General features: G+C 42.8%; 1 pseudogene; it reads right to left on the bottom strand.

Annotated features, from left to right (window-relative positions):
• Positions 1 to 113: 113 nt before the first annotated feature.
• On the bottom strand, positions 114 to 15,328 carry LOC139383845 (sodium-dependent multivitamin transporter-like; annotated as a pseudogene).
• Between the last annotated feature and the right edge of the window lie 956 nt (positions 15,329 to 16,284).

Below are 16,284 nucleotides of genomic sequence, written 5' to 3' on the forward strand. Positions count from 1 at the left end.
TTGTATTGTGGTTGGTGGGTTATTGTCTATGTGATGTTGCATGTTAGCACTCAGTTTCGATAGCGGTTATTTGTTATTTTGTTTGTTTGTTTAGTGTACTTCGTGTTTTTTCGTCATTCATTAAAAGTATGTATTCATGCTGCTCTTTGGTCTCCTCAATACGACGTTCGTGACATCGTTTTATACCTTGCAGCAAAACAAATGGTCCATTCAAATCTGATCGTCTCCGGAAGTATACATTAACAGGGTCTTGGGTTTATCGTTGATTTCAGTAATACTGTAGGTTTCTTTGGTCTTGTTCAGGCGTCATGCACGCCAGACATGTACAGTATCAGTGCATTTTTAATCCACAGTCACTTGGATTACAGAGAAATATGTTTTATATTCATACACCGGATAGGTGCAGTGAAATGTGTTGTTTTACAGGGTCAGCCATAGCAGAGCACAATACCTCCCAACAACACTTCTCCTCTCAGAGCATCATCTCCTCAGAACAGAACCTCTGTGAAAAACACTCTGACATGATACAGTGTGTGGCCCATTTCACTGCCCAGAGGACCGTGATACAACGTGGTTGTGGAAGAGTCTGTCCATCACAGAGCGGTCTCATGTTCCACAACAGGTGTGTGGGAGGTAAGAAGAAAGCTTTGCCTCTCCTCTTCTAACAAGCCCTCCTCTGTGTAGACGGCCTGACCATTTCTCTCGTGTTGAGCAGGTGGACATTCCTGGATGGTTGGCTACACAAAAAAAAAAAACTTAAGATAATGGACAATGTTTTGTAACCTTGATACGATAGCACATAGCTTTGTTAAAAGGACCCTCACACACAGTGTTGCTAGTCATAATATAAGAGTTAAATCATTGAAGAAGGTGGGTTTTCCCACAATGCACTTTCAAAAGTGTGTGATTTATTAGCTGCTTTACACACTTCCTGAAAGTGCATTGTGGGAATCTTACTATCGGCAATGAATGATTGAATTCCATCCTGAGAATGTGGACAGGGCCCCCTTTAGTGCTGCGTTATAGGAATGCATCAGCTCAGGAAGAAAACATTGTGGAACGTTGCCGACAGAAATGTCCTGCATGGAACTGATTCCTTGTTCTACATTTAAGAGAGACATGTTTGTTCTACATAACATATTTATTTCCGAACGTTGTGCCCTGCTGAATGCAGCCCTGGAGACTACCTGACCGTGTCCAATAATAAATGCATATTTTTGTTGCAAAAAGTTTTGCTATGGTTTGCACTAACGAATACAATCCTGAACTGTGAGTGTGCTGAGCCCCTGTGCTCTGTTGTCTTACCCCATGCCCCAGTGGGGTGACGCAGCACAGCTTCTGTTTGAGTTTATCTGGTACGAAGAACAGCATGTTGCCCAACAGGGGATACAGAGTGCCTGGGGTCACCTCCTCCGCTTTCATTGGTCCTTAAATGAAAGATAAAAGCCAACCAATTAGATTAACTTCACTTCTTGAGCGATCTGAATGCATGTTTTGCTCTGGACTGCTAAATGACAAATGTTAATGAATCTGTACCTGTGAGAAAGCTAACAACCAACCCTGTGATCACCACAGTGAAGGAGTTGAGAGCACTGTACTGTACCACGTGAAGGAGTAGAACCTCTGCAGACCCATTGGTCGGCTAAAGAAAAATTGAAAGGCAGTTATTATATAAATCACTAATTGTATTCACAAAATTTGCATCTATGAGTAAACTAAGTTAAATAATTTCTGATTGATTTCCGGGGAGTTTGGGAATTAAATTACGAACAGACCACAAAAATACAAATTTCCGTTACGATGGATTAATAGTTACGGTATTGATTCTGTTGATCTTTGTTTCATACCTGTGTGTAGCGGTGGGCATTGCAGTACTGATGAGTGCTGTCCCCATGGCTGTGGTGATGTTCCCTGAGAGTTGTACAGCAGTACAGTTGAACTGAGACACAGCAGCAAGACCCCCAGAGGTACTGGTTACGATGCTCCCGATGCCCACCCAGAAGGCCATCGCCAGGCCTGACCCCAACCCTACCAGGGCACCCTGGAGAAACAGTACATCAAATGTATTTATTAAGCCTTTTTTTACACCAGCAGTGTTCACTAAGTGGTTTTACAGTAACCCGGCCTAGCAAAACAAAAGCAGAGGCAAAGTAATGCATTCTACCGGGTCCTGTGTGGTTCAGTTGGTAAGAGCGTGACAGTAGGTTTGATTCCCGCAGGGATCACATGAACACATCAGTACTTACGGTGGAGTTAGCCCAAGGAAAGAACAACCCGAGAGAGAAGACACCCAGAAGAGGACCACCAACCATTCCAAATATTTTGAAAGCAGTCTTGAATTGAAATAAACACAAACATGTCAGAATATTTTTAATTTTAACTATTTGAAAATGAAATCCGCAAAGGGACGAGGCATCTGTGTGCTTACCTGCAAAACGGAATCACTCATCAAGTGGGTGAGATAGGCCATGGCCAGACACAGCAGTCCATATGAACATGCTGGATCAGAAACGGAACATGTTACTGTTAGAATGAGATGAGTGCTGTATCGTGTTAGGAAGCATCCTCTCACAGGTAAAGTGAGAAAGGCATTATGTAAAACTGACAAATAAGTTAAAATATGCACTCAACAGGAAGCAGGGCCCGTACAGAAACAACCTTTAGCCCCTAACTCCTAGGGCCTAACCCCGAGACTGAATCTGATCTACTCAACCTCTGGCCCCTACTCCCAATCCACTTAATTGGATCTACACAACCACTACCCACTAGGCACTTGATCTGATCGACATGAAGTGCCTAGGACCTAGAGGGAAGGGGCTATGGACCTAGAGGGAAGGGGCTAGGATGTAGAGGATAGGGGGTAGGACCTAGAGGGTAGGGGATATGGACCTAGAGGGTAGGGGATATGGACCTAGAGGGTAGGGGATATGGACCTAGAGGGTAGGGGATATGGACCTAGTGGGTAGGGGATATGGACCTAGGGGGTAGGGGCTATGGACCTATGGGGTAGGGGCTATGGACCTAGAATGTAGGGGCTAGAGGCTAGGACCTAGAGGGTAGGTGCTATGGACCTAGAGGGTAGGGGCTAGAGTGTAGGAGCTATGGACCTAGAGGGTATGAGCTAGAGGCTAGGACCTAGAGGGTAGGGGCTATGGACCTAGAGGGTAGGGGCTATGGACCTAGAGGGTAGGGGCTATGGACCTAGAGGGTAGGGGCTATGGACCTAGAGGGTAGGGGCTATGGACCTAGAGGGTAGGGGCTATGGACCTAGAGGGTATGAGCTAGAGGCTAGGACCTAGAGGGTAGGGACTATGGACCTAGAGGGTAGGGGCTAGAGGCTAGGACCTAGAGGGTAGGTAGGGGCTATGGACCTAGAGGGTAGGGGCTATGGACCTAGAGAGTAGGGGCTAGGATGTAGAGGATAGAGGGTAGGACCTAGAGGGTAAGGGCTATGAACCTAGAGGGTAGGGGATAGAGGGTAGGGACAATGGACCTAGAGGGGCTATGGACCTAGAGGGTAGGGGATATGGACCTAGAGGGTAGGGGCTATGGACCTAGAGGGTAGGGGCTATGGACCTAGAGGGTAGAGGCTATGGACCTAGAGGGTAGAAGCTAGGTTGTAGAGGATAGAGGGTAGGACCTAGAAGGTAAGGGCTATGAACCTAGAGGGTAGGGGATAGAGGGTAGGGGCTATGGACCTAGAGGGTAGGGGCTATGGACCTAGAGGGTAGGGGCTATGGACAGGGCCCAGGATATCTCAACGTACCCAGTCCCTTGGAGAGCAGGGTGGCCCTATCCTCTGTCATGGAGGGGCAGTGTGGTTTGATCAGATCCTCCATGGTCACTGTAGCCAGAGAGTTAAAGGCTGATGAGATGGTGCTGTGGAGACAGACATGAAACTCAGTCACAACACCAAACCACCCCTCGGTCACTGTGCTTCTGCTTGTTCTGGAGGTCTAGGCTGGGTTTACTGTAAAGCCTTTTGTCATCTGTTGGAAAAAGGGTGTTAGAAATATTGATATACCTGAGAGCTGCACTAAACAGGCAGGAGATAAACAGTCCAGACAGGCCAGGTAGACCCTGCAGCATGTCCATCACAAAGTACAACACCATCTGTGAAGAGAGCACATACTGGTTGGTGGTACTGTCGGTTAGAGTATGGCAATAGCAACACCAGGGTTGTTGGTTCAATTCCCACTGGGGATCATATACATAATACAAAGGTATGCACTCACTGTACTGTAGGTCATTTTGGATAAAAGCATCTGCTGCTGACTGCTAAGTGGCATATTACTTCATTAACAAACTATAATACTGTAATACTATAATACTGTAATACTATAATACTGTAATACTATAATATTGTAATACTATAATACTGTAATACTGTAATACTATAATACTGTAATACTGTAATGATGCACTCCAGATTACCATAATAAATAACACACACACCTCATTTTTTGATAAGACACCTAGATTGTGGAAATGGTCCTCCCCACAGTAGCGTGCAAACATGACAAGCCCCATGACACAGCTCAGAGCTAGAGCTAACTGTAGAGAGGGAAACACCATGTAGCAAGACCTGCAGAAAACATAGAGGGGTCACAATCCACCAGAGCAGGCAAACAACACTTATTCTAACATAACTTGCATGCTTAAAATAAAGTGCTAATAACATGGTAATAGTATAATAAGTTACAAAACACAATACATGCACCTTATCTGTCAATCTCTAACTGATGTATCTCTGTGGTCTTACATGACGGCGTCCCTCTCGGTCTTGGCGCTGAGGTATCTCTGGACCTGGGCCTGGTTGACCCCATACAGAGACAACATCAGGAAGACTCCCCCCACCCCCAGGGTCCAGAACGTGTACTCCACCGTAGGGTCAGGGTTCAGGCTGGAGAGCAGACATGTAAAGAGGGGGAACATCTAATTGGAATATTAGAACTGGAACAATGGAATTGGAACATGGGGTTTAAGATGTCCTCAAAACCCAACTTTAAACTAGGTTGCCAGTCATCGCTTGAATACGTGAATATAGTGACCAGTCCCACTCACTCTATGCCGGAGATGCGGTTCCCCTCTGAGACCTTCCTCCAGACCTCTGCCACCCCCCCAGTCTGCTGGACCCCCACCACAATGACCGCTAGTTGGCCAGCAAACATCACTATGGTCTGGAAGACATCTGTCCAGATCACTGCCTTCAGGCCTCCCTGTCAGGACCAGGCACAACACATAGACCCAATCACAGAGCCTATTATCATATGTCTCGATTTGGTCTTATGTTGCAAAAATTGTTATGTTTTTTTTTTACATTGGATAAAAGTTGAGAGTCTGAAATAGAAAATGGTATATCATACACTACAGTTAGGGAACAATGGGAAAGTAATTCTGCTTTGAAAGTTGATAAACTTGTAACCTCACTTTTGAGAAAATGGCCCTTGAATGTTTTGGTAAACCTACTGGAGACCTCTTCGTTGTCTACACCCATTCAGCATCGTTCACACCCTCTAAGCCCCGCCCATCTCTTTAAGGATTCAGATGTGAGGCCATGTACTAAACAACCAAAGATTTCAAGACTAATGGCTGGTTTATACTACGAGTGTGTTCGTAAATTTAATCTGGAGTGCCAGAGTGCGCTCTGGGCGTTGGTAAACTCAGAGAGTTGTCAGTATATAAGAAATCCCGCTATGCCCTCAGACGAACCATCAAACAAGCAAAGCTTCAATACAGGACTAAGATTGAATCCTACTACACTGGCTCTGACGTTCGTCGGATGTGGCAGGGCTGAAAAATATTAAGAACTACAAATGGAAACCCAGTTGTGAGCTGCCCAGTGACGCGAGTGTACCAGACAAGCGAAATGTCTTTTATGCTCACTTCGAGGCAAGCAACACTGAAGCATGCATGAGAGCACCAGTTGTTCCAGACAACTGTGTGATCACGCCACAGCCGATGTGAGCAAGACCTTTAAACAGGTCAACATTCACAAAGCCGTGGGGATTACCAGGAAGTGTACTCAAAGCATGCGCGGACCAACTGGTAAGTGTCTTCGCTGAAATGTTCAACTTCTCCCTGTCTGAGTCTGGAATACCAACATGTTTCAAGCAGACCACCATAGTCCCTGTGCCCAAGAAAGTGAAGGTAACTTCCCTAAATGATTACCGCCCAGTAGCACTCACGTCAGTAGCCATGAAGTGCTTTGAAAGGCTGGTCATGGCTCACACATGCCGGAAACCCTAGACCCACTCAAATTCCCATACCGCCCCAACAGAGCCACAGATGACGCAATCTCTATTGCACTCAACACTGCCCTTTCCCACCTGGACGAAAGGAACACCTATGTGAGAATGCTGTTCATTGACTACAGCTCAACATTCAACACCATAGTGCCCACGAAGCTCATCACTAAGCTAAGGATCCTAGGACTAAACACCTCCCTCTGCAACTCGATCCTGGACTTCCTGACGGGCCGCTACACTGATCTTCAACACTGGGGTCCCGCAGGGGTGCGTGCTTAGTCCACTCCTGTACTCCCTGTTCACCCACGACTGCGTGGCCAAGCACGACTCCAACACCCTCATTAAGTTTGCTGATGACACAACAGTGGTAGGCCTGATCATCAACAACGATGAGACAGCCTATAGAGAGGTCAGAGACCTGGCAGTGTAGTGCAAGTAGGGTTGCAAAGGGTCGGAAACTTTCTGGGAAATTTTACAATGGAAATTAAGCCTGGGAATTTTGTGAATTTTGCTTAAGTTCATCAAAAAAGTTAGCTTATAACAGTGAACCTTTTTTTGTGGGATACACATAAGGCAATTCCAGGTCTTGTGGCATATTTTGGTTAAACTATCCCCAATTAAATGGAATTGCAACCCTCTGCATGCACAGTGCATTCTTCCATCACATGTACAGCTGATTCAAGATCTTGCACACTAATGAGATGCTATTGAGCCCACACTACTACACTGTCTGAGCCAAGGACTACATGCTTTCTGGTAAGTTTTGATTACAATACTGGGTGGGGTGAATATATCGTATATGACAAACATGATTTTTTGTTAACTAGTAAATAGTAGCCAACAGCAACGTGTGTTTAAATAATTCCTAACTTGTTAACAATTTCTGCTAGTTTGTTTTTGCTACCATGTGGGTTTTAGCTTGCTTGAGCCTGCTAACTGAGGAGTGTTAATTCACCTGTTTCCATACATGTTTCATGTTAAAACATTTATCTTACAAAGGAGTTGTTTAATCTAACTGCTTAACTATTTATTAGTACATGGAATTGTACTATTTATTTTATTACTCATCTTTTTCTAATCTTTACAGGAAAATGCCACAGGCACCATCTGATGTGTGGGGACATTTCACTGCAGCCAATATAGAAGGAAAAGCTGTGTATATTAGCAAACACTGTGCCAAATTATGTGAAGAATGCAACAAAGATGCATAATCATCTGGCAAGTTCATAAAGTTCCCTCAGTGCTCACAACAAGCAACCTCTGACAAAAGTCCCTCTACTTCTATTCGAAGTGAAAATGATGAATCAGAAACCGTATCGATAGCAACAGCCATGGTCCTCTTGGAATCAGAAGTTGTTTTTTTTACTCAATTTTATTTATTGTACTTTTATTTTACTAGGCAAGTCAGTTAAGAACAAATTCTTATTTTCAATGACGGCCTAGGAACAGTGGATTAACTGCCTGTTCAGGGGCAGAACGACAGATTTGTACCTTGTCAGCTCGGGTGTTTGAACTTGCAACCTTCCGGTTATTAGTCCAACGCTCTAACCACTAGGCTACCCTGGCGGAGGAACGTAGTCAGAGAAATGCTGATGAATGTCTTGCTCGAGCTGTGTATGCAACTGGTTCACCTCTGATGCTCACAGGCAATGTGTATTGGAAGAGATTTCTGAATGTTCTTCGCCCAACATACACCCTTCCAACCAGACACGCTTTATGTACTCAATTGCTGGATGCAGAGTTCAACAGAGTTCAAGTGAAGGTCAAGCAAATCATAGAGAAAGCAGACTGTATTGCAAGCATCTCTGATGGGTGGTTGAATGTTTGTGGGCAAAGAATAATTAACCCTAACCCTAACTACATCATCTCCACCCCTCAACCAGTATTCTACAAGAGCACAGACACATGGGACAACAGACACACCGGTCTCTACATTGTAGAGGAGCTGAAGGTAGTAATCAATGACCTTGGAACACAGAAGGTATTTGCACTGACAATGCTGCGAACAGGAAGGCTGCTTGGTCTAAAGTGGAGGAGTCCTACCCTCACATCACACCCATTGGCTGTGCTGCTCATGCATTGAATCTGCTCCTCAAGGACATCATGGCACTGAAAACAATGGATATACTCTACAAGAGAGCCAAGGAAATGGTTAGGTATGTGAGGGGTCATCAAGTTATAGCAGCAATCTACCTCACCAAGAAAACTGAGAAGAATAAGAGCACCACATTGAAGCTGCCCAGCAACACCCGTTGAGGTGGTGTTGTCATCATGTTTGACAGTCTCCTGGAGGGGAAGGAGTCTCTCCAAGAAATGTCCATATCACAGTCTGCTTATATGGACAGCCCCATCAAGAGGATCCTCCTGGATGATGTATTTTGGGAGAGAGTGGTAAGCAGCCTGAAACTCCTGAAACCTATAGCAGTAGCCATTGCACGGATTGAGGGAGACAGTGCCATCCTTTCTGACTCAGACTCAGCTTGCAGATGTAAGAGAAGAAATCCGTACTGCCCTGCCCACTTCACTGTTGCTCCAAGCAGGGGAAACTGCAGTTCTGAAATACATCAAAAAGCATGAAGACTCCTGCCTGAAGCCCATACACGCCTCAGCATCCATGTTGGACCCCAAGTATGCTGGAAAGAGCATCCTGTCTGGTGCAGAGATCAACAAGGCCTATGGTGTCATCACTACCGTGTCTCGCCACCTTGGCCTGGATGAGGGCAAGGTTCTTGGCAGTCCGGCGAAGTACACTTCCAAGCAAGGGCTTTGGGATGGAGATGCAACATGGCAGTCGTGCCAACATATCTCATCAGCCACCTGGTGGAAGGGACTTTGTGGAGGCTCTTTCCCCTGTTGCCTCCATCATCCTCCAAATCCCATCCCACATCAGCCGCCTCAGAGTGGAACTGGTCGTTGTTTGGGAACACACACACCAAAGCACGCAACAGGCTTTTTGAGCCTGACAACGAGCCATCCTCAACAAGGTTGGAAAGTGATAGTGAAGATGAGGCCTCAGAGTCTGATGTTCAAGAGGTGGACATTGAGGAGGTCCAGGGAGAAGACATGGAAGCCTGAGAGGAAGACAACCAAAGCTTTACATAATTTCCGTATGTTGAAAACGTTTTTGGGTGATGTGATGGATCATTGGGGATCATTCAATATTCCCTTTATGTTGTTGTTCAGTGAAATCCTCCCATGTGAAGAGTCAACTCATTTAATTAAAGTTCAATCCATAACTAAATATTTTTTTTCTATTGAAAATATTTAATCATTTGCAAGTGTGTCTACTTATGATAAGGTAAAAGGTTTATGTTTCTGTCTCTATATGATATGTTAAATATATCCTATGCAAAAAAAACATCTACATTTAAATTATATTAATATGCATATATTTCCATTAATTCCCATATATTCCCGGTAATTCTCACGGGAGGTTTCCACCTATGAATATTGGCCAAAATGTGCAACCTTGGGTGCAAGGACAACAACCTTATTATTATTTTCCTTATTTATTTAGTTTTTCATTAACAACAAATCAATACAAAAAGTACCTGGGGAAACACAAGGATGTATAAAGAATATACCAATGACAATTGGGCTAGGGGCGGGGCTGGGCTAGGGGCGGGGCTGGGCTAGGGGGTACAATATCACATTACACAAGGACCTTAAGGGACATACAGACATTTATAATTCTAACAGCGTTTTTGTTAGTAGAGTATTTAATTGTCATAAAATGTAGTTCAATTTCTTTTTGTACGGTAATAAAATGTGGTGTTTTGTTTGTAAATTTACATTTGTGAATATGAAATTTGGCCAAAAGAATGATGAAATGAACATCATAAAATTGTTTCAAATTATTTCTATCATAAGTAAAGAATCCAAGCAGCACATCCCTCCATAATATTGCAAAATCTTCATAAATGTGTTCAATTATATATCTACTGATGTCTTGTCACAGATTCCTTCCATGAATACAAAGCTAAAAAAAAGATGAAACACTGTTTCTGGGTGGTCATTACAAAAGATACAATTTAAATTGAAGTTTTTCTTCATATAGTGATTGGCAGGATCATATTTATGAATAAAAAAATATATAAAAACATTAACTTCCTTAATTTTGTTAACAAGTAGGTATGTGTGTGGCAACATCCTAACTTGTTTCCAACAGATATTATCAATAAAACCATTTCAATAAGGCATGACATAAGGTATAGATCCAACATCCTGTTGAAACAAGGCTCGTAAAGCTCTATTGTTGTTGGACCAAAAGAAAAACAAATCTTTCCTACTGATGAGTCAACAGGGGTAATCGTCGGTATGTTCTGAGGGTCAGGTCTTGACACGTTCCTGAATAATGAAGAAACACCTGAGGGAATGGCATCTAAAACAATTGTAAAATCTTTAGTTGTTACAGGGACCTGTGATATGAATTCCTTATAACTAAGTAAAAGACCCTCTGCATTTACCAGTTGGCTCACCAATAGGATATTATTTTGGAACCAATATTATATTTTTATACAATATGTCCCGTTAATTCCATATATAATATCTGTGTGGAGAAATATTATGCTTATAAATGAAGGACCATGACAAGAAAACCTGCCGATGAAAACGCAGAGTATCACTGGAACTTTGTCAATATTATGATTGCGAACCAACATGAGGTTAAGGCCACCAAAAGTAAAGAAAAAAAGTTCACTTTCAACTGCCTCTCCTATGAAGAAGTGATGCGTGACATCAGGAACGTCTAGTTTCCTGAAACGACCCACACATAGGCTTCAAGCTAATAATGGCTGATGTGATATCAAACATTTTAAAGAAAGATTTTACTTCGGAACGACATTTCATAATGTCAACATTACACAAAAAGCTTTTCATGGGCAAATGTTGTGTAAGTTTTTTAATTATGCAATAATTGTGTAATAACAGCTTCATTACAAACTGAGAAAATGACTGAACAACTTACCAGAGTTGTATACAGTGTACACACCAGTCCAGTGGCCAGCACTGCTCCCCATAAATCAAAGCCAGTAACTACGGGGAAGCATGATACAAAATTAAGCAACCTTTACTCCAACATGTTGCACACAATTCTAAATAACCTACTCACAGCACAAAACACAGTAGAATTTCTGGAGCTGAAATGGTGTCGTCCCAAAACATTATTATTATTTCCCCCCCCCCCCCCCCCCAAGAGCGTTAGACCCTGTAGGGACAGTTTCCCAGACATAGATTAAGCCTAGTAGTCCTGGACTAAAAGCTATTTTAATGGAGAACGTCCATTGAGAATGATTTTTAGTCCTGTACTACTTCATCTTTGTCTGGGAAACCGGCAATAAACCGCCCCTAAAGTCTCATCACTGTCTGTAAATCCTGAAAGCATAAAAGTGCCTGAGTTACTGACCTGTGTACACACAAACAGCCTGAGTTACTGACCTGCATTGAGTGCTAGGGCTGGAGTGTACACACAAACAGCCATATATATGACCTGCAAGGGATAGCAGTAGTCATCAGAGGAAAAACTGATATTCAACAATCTTCTCCTTGTTTTGGTCTTAATATTGCATCTGGTGTGGACCTTACCGTCTGAAAGATGAAGGTAACTGTTCCACATATACGCACTGGTTTGCTGAACCGCAGTTCCAGATACTGAAAAGAAAAATACCTTCACTAAGTGATATACACAGCAGTATTTTCAGCACTTATTTCCCTGACAGAAACCAAAACTACGGAAACGACTTAGGCCTATACATTTCAACTGGTATTAGCCTACATATTCTCATTCCAAACATTTCTCTCCATCTAGAGCTAAGCTTGCAGAGAGAATAGCCTAGAATACACACCTGGTAAGCGCTGGTAAGATGCAGCCTGTAGAACACAGGAATGAAAATGTGTGCTGGAATGAATAGCCCCAGGATGTAAGCACAGCCTATGAACCAGTACTGAGTGCCATGGGTATAGATCTCCGCTGGCACGCCCACAATTGCCACCGCTGATTGAAATGTAGCGATTAGTGACAGAGACACAGGGAGGCAGCTCATGCTCCGGTCCGCCAGCAGGAACTCCTGAGTGGTGCGCTGCCGACCCCCTGACAGGGCATAGTACAGCCCTATGCCCATGGACGACGCCAACAAAAGGGCAAATATGACATAGTCGATAGTGGCGAAGTGCATTTGTGCCAAAGCATCCATCTTGGTGCCAGGAATCAGGATACGGCTACTATTGCTGAATGGGATGGAGGTGGAGGGGCTCATCCGTAAGGGTGTCCACACCCATCCGTAAGGAGATCCCAAGAGCCTTGAACAGACTTCAGACACACTAGAATTAAATATGGGGGGGGGTGAGTTATTGATTAACTCGTAATGAAGCCTTTATTGGTAGCTACCTACAGTTGAAGTCAGAAGTTTACATACACCTTAGTCAAACACATTTAACCTCAGTTTTTCACAATTCCTGACATTTAATCCTAGTAAAAATTCCCTGTCTTGGGTCAGTTAGGATCACCACCTTATTTTAAGAATGTGAAATGATAATAGTTGAATAATGAATAATATTTAATGAATAATAGTTGAGAGAATGATTTATTTCAGCTTTTATTTCGTACATCACATTCCCAGTGGGTCAGAAGTTTACATACACTCAATTAGTATTTGGTAGCATTACCTTTAAATTGTTTAACTTGGGTCAAACGTTTCAGGTAGCCTTCCACAAGCTTCCCACAATAAGTTGGGTGAATGTGATGGTCACTCCAATACCTTGACTTTGTTGTCCTTAAGCCATTTTGCCACAACTTTGGAAGTATGCTTGGGGTCATTGTCCATTTGGAAAGACCCATTTGCAACCAAGCTTTAACTTCCTGACTGATGTCTTGAGATGTTGCTTCAATATATCCACATAATTTTCCTACCTCATAATGCCATCTATTTTGTGAAGTGCACCAGTCTCTCCTGCAGCAAAGCACCCCCACAACATGACGCTGACACCCCCGTGCTTCACAGTTGGCATGGTGTTCTTCAGCTTGCAAGCCTCCCCCTTTTTCCTCCAACCATTACAATGGTCATTATGGCCAAACAGATATATTTTTGTTTCATCAGACCAGAAGACATTTCTCCAAAAAGTACGATCTTGGTCCCTACGTGCAGTTGCAAACCGGCTTTTTTTAATGGCGGTTTTTGAGCAGTGGCTTCTTCCTTGCTGAGCGGCCTTTCAGGTTATGTCGATATAATACTTGTTTTACTGTGGTTATAGATACTTTGTACCTGTTTAGTCCAGCATCTTCACAAGGTCCTTTGCTGTTGTTCTGGGATTGATTTGCACTTTTCGCACCAAATTACGTTCATCTCTAGGAGACAGAACGCGTCTCCTTCCTGAGCGGTATGACAGCTGCGTGGTCCCATGGTGTTAATACTTGTGTATCATTTTCTGGAATTTTCCAAGCTGTTTAAAGGCACAGTCAACTTAGTGTATGTAAACTTCTGACCCACTGGAATTGTGATACAGTGAATTATAAGTTAAATAATCTGTCTGTAAACAATTGTTGGAAAAATTACTTGTGTCATGCACAAAGAAGATGTCCTAACCGACTTGCCAAAACTATAGTTTGTTAACAAGAAAGTTGTGGAGTGGTTGAAAAATGAGTTTTAATGACTCCAACCTAAGTGTATGTAAACTTCTGACTTCAACTGTACCTAGATACCCAAACCATGGTCTGTTTTCTTGAAGGAGTATGATAAACCAGGTTATTGTTTGCCACAATAGATCTAGATGACATACAGCACACAGTCAATGCAAGAAGCTTTCACATACCTCTCCTTCAGGTCCAGACATCCTTCTGGAAAAGATACTCAACTTGACAAGCAGGCAAAGTTGCCCCCACAAGAGTTCAGAAGTGATTTTCCATTACTGCCATTGCATCGCCCTTGTCATCTTCATATCTCGGTGCCTGTGGGTGAAATTCGGAGACAAAGCGCATGTCGTGACTCCCACTGAAAATACATTTGACCTTCAAGGTTAAAACAAGGCGACGACAGAGAAAACATTATCAATGACATTTGACAATGTTGTCAAAACGACTTTAAAAATAACAATAATGAATCAAAATATAAACAACACATTCTTCTCAGTCAACCTTTCCTGCAGTCCAATGACCTCGTGGCCTCATTGGTGGAATATTATACATATTTTTCATAATTAATCAACATTAATTTTTTTTTATTGCAGAAAATCAGGTGTTTCTATGTCAAACTGTTTTGTTACAATTCAGGCTTCTGTGATATATATAAATGTAATATTGTAATGCAAACTCAAAATGTAATACATTTAAACTCTATATCTGACATGGTACAGGTGTCTTCTTTTTTTAACGCTCATAACCATGTGTGCGAGTTGTATATTTTTGTTTGAGACTACCAAGAAACACTGTGCGGCCCTGATTTAGCCCACTGCAGTAACAGGATAACAGATAAAGTCTGATAACATGCTGAGCACACCACAACCTCTGTGAACTTTACCCTGCATACCAGTTTGGTGAAATCCAAACATATATAGCCTCACGCGTACAGTAGGACAACATGCACAACTGTCACTATTGTTACCTAGAAATATGAAATAGTCACAGTAATGACAAATTCCATTCCTTTTACTGTCTTTTTAATAAAACAAATGATAATTAAAGTTGGTTTTAGCTCAAATTAGACATAGACCCACTGACTGTACACCCTTACCTGGATAAGGTGTGGAGCAGAGTAGTTCCACTTCCAATTCAACACTTATTATCTGTGTCTTCACCTGGATACGGTGTGGTGCAGAGGAGTCCAACTTCCAATCCAACACTTTTATTTGTCTGTGTCTTGCATCATCCATGGTGACAGTGTTTGCTTAATTTAGTTATGCGCTCAAAACGTGGTTTGCTTAAGACCAGGCATCATCTCTGAATCTGACGATAATTGCCACATAGGTGATCAGCGGAAATCAAAAGCTTGTCTCAAGCTTCTGATACTCAAGCTATGTTTGTAAAGTTATAGCTAATAAAGACGATTATCTCCAAAAACTACACATGAGGATGACTTCTTCTTCTTCTTCTTCGGTACCATGACGTTCGCACATTTCGTTTGTGCATGCCGCCACCTACTGTACGGCAGTGTGTGTTTCAATCACGTTACACTTGTGATACAATTTTTATTTTTTGTTAAGGGGGAAAAATAAGAAAATTGCATCACAAACCAACGCTACATCTATATGCCACCATTTAAAAAACAATACCAAATCTCAAAACATCTCATAAATCTTCTGCAGCAAAATCTCATACACTGCTCCCACATACATTCATGAAAAAACTCACTACCCCTTTCACTACATTGACCCAATCTGTTCCTGCACCATGCCAGCGGCCTGGGAGGAGAGGAAACCACCCCTCAACACGCCCTGTAACTCTTCTGACATCCGATCTCGTATACCCAAATATTTCTCTGCAGCTGCCACCACAATATCTATTTTCTGTGATTTACTACATTACATTTCTGCGGTACAGTTGATAACCATTGCTATGAACACTAAAAAGCCAACCTTACGAAGCATGAATCACTCGTCGGCCTATCCCGCTGTGCTGGCACAGATCTACTACTCACAGCAACATGAAAAATCCCAACAGTAGACACACACAACTTTATCCACCAAAACTACGCAGTCTTCTTTCACATGCCCTCGTGCACACTTCCCACATGTTGGAATCTCCTTCCTACACACTGCTATGACATGACCATAAATGTTGCACCTGAAACAGAGCAGCGGATTCAGCACAAAAGGCTCTAACAGGATAACTGCTATATCCTAACATGACTTTGTCTGGTAGAGACTCTGACTAAACGAGTGCCTGCTCCCTCTGATCAGAAGAAACACAAAAACATATCACAAGTCCACTAACGTTACAGGTTACCTTCACTGATTCTACTGCACCCAACTCCTTTCTCACGCAGCCTGAAACCACAAATGGATCTGTCATAAGGAGAGTCCACCTTCTCCGGGGAAAAATGTCGCT

This window comes from Oncorhynchus clarkii, chromosome 25 (genome assembly GCF_045791955.1).
Source record: "Oncorhynchus clarkii lewisi isolate Uvic-CL-2024 chromosome 25, UVic_Ocla_1.0, whole genome shotgun sequence".
Lineage (NCBI taxonomy): Eukaryota > Metazoa > Chordata > Actinopteri > Salmoniformes > Salmonidae > Oncorhynchus > Oncorhynchus clarkii.